The sequence below is a fragment of the Buceros rhinoceros genome, unplaced genomic scaffold (assembly GCF_000710305.1).
Source record: "Buceros rhinoceros silvestris isolate BGI_N320 unplaced genomic scaffold, ASM71030v1 scaffold13933, whole genome shotgun sequence".
Lineage (NCBI taxonomy): Eukaryota > Metazoa > Chordata > Aves > Bucerotiformes > Bucerotidae > Buceros > Buceros rhinoceros.
The window spans coordinates 84,556-89,332 of record NW_010402020.1 but is presented as its reverse complement, the minus strand read 5'-3'; the positions used below and the strand labels follow the sequence as shown (position 1 = coordinate 89,332).

The 4,777-nt window shown below is 42.4% G+C and overlaps 1 protein-coding gene across 1 annotated transcript in view; it reads left to right on the top strand.

Annotated features, from left to right (window-relative positions):
• The window catches only part of LOC104490250 (band 4.1-like protein 4B), a gene marked incomplete at its 3' end in the record, with an annotated part of 119,662 nt that overhangs the window by 76,044 nt on the left and 38,841 nt on the right, over nucleotides 1-4,777 (top strand). The gene's annotated exons all lie outside the window — the stretch shown is intronic.

The following is a 4,777-nucleotide window of genomic DNA, read 5'->3' as shown; positions in this document are numbered from 1 at the left end:
GGGGTGGGGGGGGAGGTGGGCGGAACCAAACCCATAGGTTTGGTTTTAGTGATCCCAATCCTCCTTTACTTAGGAGCACACGTTTATTTTACATGTCCTAGTCCTTGGCTGCAAAAATGAACTTCATTGTCGCTCTTACATAGCAGTTCTCCTGCCACGGTCTGTGTTCCCTTCTTGTATAACGCTGGGTCCTCTCAAAGTTTTAGCTTCAATCCAATGGTTCTGGCATTATGTGATACTCATGCAGAGCACCACCTTCTTCCTATCGCCCCATTTCCTCTTCATTCCTTCCCACAGGGGATTTTCCAGAGTATGCAGAATTCCTAGGCTCTCTGTGACACTTAACTTGCTGTAGCAACACAAGGAGCATGTGAAATTCTAAATGGAATTAAAGCAATGTTAGCTAAAAGTTCAGTTGGGTTTGTTAGGGTTTTTTTTTTACTTGTTTTGAAGCATGGGCAGGGAATAAACCCCAAGACTTTTTTTTTTTCCTCCAAAGGGAGAGACTAAGCACAAAAAAATGAATGTTTGGCTTAATGCAGCTGTTAAATCTCATCCCTCCAGCTGCCACACTGAAGCATCATGTGCAATGGCTGCTTTTTTTAGACTTCTGAGAGTCTCTTCTCCATGCATACACGTACATCCAGTTCAACAGTTCCACTGACTGCTATTTGGGAGCTAAAGCTGATTTCAATATTGGAGAAGGTACTGTTATAATATGGTGATGGGTGAAATATCTCCTATTAGGGAGAAAAGTGGTTGGGGGACCCTCCTAACATCTTCAGCACAAAGCCTTCTGTGTGGATTTGAGCTTCCAGAAGCTGCTCAGATCACTGTCAGGCTTCCGCTGAGCTGTGCATAGGGGAGGATTGAGAGGGCTTTCAAAGATGTTTGTGTAAAGTTTGAGGATTATTCAACATTAGAAAATTGCAGTGGTTTGATGCAGAAGCAGTGTTCAAGGCAAAGGACAGAGGTGGACTTGGTAATTGTTGAAGGTTATTTATTATGACCAGACTTAGAAGCCTGGAATGTTTGGGGGTTTTTTTAAACTGCTGATCAGCTCTAGCAGGGAGGGTCTAAACTCAATACAGAGTCATCCAAGAGGCATGATAGTTTGAGCCTGCTTTCTGCTATTTGCCCCACCAGCCTCCCCATGGAGCAAAGAGAGCACCAGCGTTTGTTTTCCAAACATAGCTTCAGAGAGATGCTTACAAGAAAAGTGTGGAAGGGGCCGTGGACGAGGGTGCAGGAGTAAGCGTGCCCTGGGACACAGGTGTTTATGCAGGGCTCACAGAGTTATGTCTACAAGAGAGTGAAGATGGCAGCTGGGAGGATGGCACAGAAAGGCAATTACTGTGTGGAAAAATCTCTTGACACTTGCAGGTTACACCAAAATAGGAAGTCTTCTCACTTCAAGCTTTTCATGGGTGAGAGAAAAGTCCTGAGTGGGTTACGATCTTAGCACGTGAGAAAGTTTAGGATGCAGCTCAGGTCAAGTGATTGTATGTGCTGTTAGGTAAGCTGCTTCACAGCTGAAGGGTTGGAAACCTGGCTAGTTTGGGAAAAGGCCTGGTGTTCTTGAGGATCAGAAGTCGGACATGAGTAAACAGTCCCAGGCTATTTTGGAAAAAGCAAATGTCATGCTCCAGCATATAAACAGGAGTGTAAACCCTTCCTCTTTGCAATGCATTTGCAAGGTCTCAGCTGGAATGGCATGCCCAGTTCTGAGCACTATGTCAAAGACAGAACAGGGGACACCTGGGTGGACGGGGGTGGTGAGATGTATCAGACCTGTAGGAAACATGTGACCTATGAGGGGCAACTGAAGAATTTCTTCAGACTCTGAAGGGAGGTGTGAAGAGCCATTTTCAAAAACACAGGTTTCTGTAGCAAAAAATAACCTGTTCACTGGTCTGTGATGGATGGGAGAGGAAATAGCAGGCTTAAATTGTAGTAAAGGAGACAGGGTAAACAAAGTCCAGTGTGGGCATGGTGAGACCTGAACTCGTGCAGGGAGGTCGCTGAGTATCTGCTACTGAAGGTGTTGAAGATCAGCTCAGCCGATCATTTGGGGTAAAGCAGGCCTGCTTAGTTAGCAGTGCTCCTCCTCTCTTAGGGGACAGGTGGATCATTCAGCCTCTCAAATATCTTTCTGTTCCCGATTTTTCTATGCTCGCTTAATGCTGTTGTATGTGTGAGTTGTACACCGGAGGGGTAGTCTGGTAAGGCAACAAATGGCTGGAGCACATGAAATGTAACAGTATCAACTGAAAACAGCTTTCAAAGCAAGGGTGAGTTGAGAATTGGGATAGAGGACTGGTAATGTAAATAAAATTTTTGAAATGGAAGAAGTAATCAAAAGATACATGTTATTTGCCCTGCCCCTCAATATGCTGCTTTTTTCAGAAGAAAGTAATTACATGAGTTTGAGGCTAAACGTAATACCAAGTGTCTTGTGAACTTTGAGGGGCTTTTTTGGAGATTCAGCCTCCAGTAACTGAATCCTCAGAAGCACTTTTTGCCTTAGGGAGGGATAGAGAAGGAAGAAATGTTTTCTTCCTTTACATAATAGCCTGTAGGGCCCTGCCTTATTTTCCTTGAGGATCAGGAGTTGGTTGTATGAGAAGCAGCTGGAGCTTGTTGAGAAAACCACACAGGTAAATACCAGAGAGAAAAAAATAGGAAACCTGCAGGACAGCCAATTGACTGTTAAAATGTGAAACAAAGGTGTAACAATGACATACTAGAGGGACTGAAGGACAAAAACAAGAGAAAAGATGAAAACTGATACCTGTCCAACGTCTGAGAGCATTACTTGATGTCTGGGGTGAAGGTGTGAAAACCTGGAGGGTTTAGGATGTGGTCAGAAAGTTGGTTCCTAGAAAATAGTGATTTATTTGCATCAATGAGTTGGGAAGGATGCATGGGCACCTTATGTATTCGAGTAGGCCAGACAGAAGCAAGCAATAGAAAGAAAAGTTAATGACAAAAAGATGCATTGAAGGGAAAGTCTCAAATCTCAAGATCTGAAGACAGTGGAAGAACAGAAAAATAAGTGAAAAACAGATGCTTTTCTGGGCTAGCTCTTCACTTTTTTGAAGTAATGATCTCCCTACGTTTTGCATGCTGTGAGCTCTCTTCTCAGGACAGTCAAGAAATACATCTAGGGAATTTGGTATGTGCTCCACCTCATGCCAGCGGGGTTTTGGCTCATTCCATTGCTCAGCTCATTCCCGTTTTTATATAGAAGATAGCTCATGCCTATAGCAATATGAGGAGTCACTGTAAGGATTTGGTGCGATCTCATTCATTTTGAAAAGACCGGTTGAAAATCTGCTAAACCAGCCTGCCAGTGGGTGAAATTAAAGCAACTCCCAAGCATGCTGGCTGGAAAAAGAGAAAAAAAAAAAATGGATGTGCTGAGGCTCCAGCCCAAACCCAATCTTATTTCCAATAAGGGCTCTAAATGTGTTAACAAAACCAGCTGTCCTCTCAGTCCAAAAATGTCACTTCAATCCCAGGCACTTGAAGGGAGAGTGCAGGAGAGCTGTTACAATTAGTGTGCGATCTCATTAGCCTGCACCGTTTTCCCCCCGTAGGCTCGTGTTTGATTTGATTACAACAGTGCAGATACAGTGCAGTTTCAAAAGACAGAGCAGTCCCGGATTGTCTGAGCTCACAAAAGCTGTCCCCTGTGGATCAGACACCTATTTGTATTGTTTCCTTAAGGCATCAGAAAGTGCCTTTCTTGGCAGCCATTGCTACATGCCAGGAACCTGCCAGGATTAATATACACAGCATTCCCCTCCCCACCTCCTGCTTTCAGAAAGTAACCGGCACAGAATTGTTATTCGGTTACTACACGGTCAGAAACCTCGTGTCAGAAATTGTTACTAAGAAGACCGTTGTTATCGATGATGTACCGCATTGCGTGCTTCAGCGTATCTTTGGAAATGGTACAGATGTGTGCATTTGCAGATGACTGGTTAATTTTGCTTTGAATCAGTAAGTCATCTGCAGAGAACACACGTGGCAAGTAGCTACGGGTAATTTATTCATTGTTCCTTTAATTCTTCTGTTTGTCTTTATTCCATATTGTCAGGTTTTCAGGTGCTGTTAGTAATAAAAGCAAAATGAAACCCGTGCAGCTGAAGATAGAATTTCTTTAGCATTTTTCGGCTGGGCAAGGGATTAATCTTTTCTTGTAATGAATTGATTTACTGCAACTACTGTCTAATGCAGTACTATAGGATAAGTTAAAACCCTATAAAAATTTTATGCATTCCTCTGATGAAAGCACATTCAAGTCATTTGCAGTATCTATGTAGTTACCTCAGTCTTTTTTTGATGGCTGACATGGAGAGAAAATACCATTTCCAGAACTTCACCATCATTTCAAACAATAAATTGAAACGCTATCAGTTAAAACTGTTGAAGAAAATCAACATCGGCATTTGACAGCTCTGAATTAGAGACGATGAATTAAAATTTCAACATTCTTCATTTTTTTTCATGTATTGTAGACTAACAACAGTTAATCTCCTAATAAACGTATGGAAAAAAAAACAAAACGCACAAAACACCAAAACCCAGTTAGTTTGCCGGCACAGGTATGATTCCTTTTTGATCGAGTGCTATTTTGTATGTTGTTGCCTGGAAAGCCTTTAATTTCCAGTAGGATTTTTCTCCCATTTTTTCCCAAGACACAGATTTTTTCATACAGCTGTTTTGAACTGTAAATTTGGAGGCCCAAACTGTCTCAGAAATAGAATGTTAT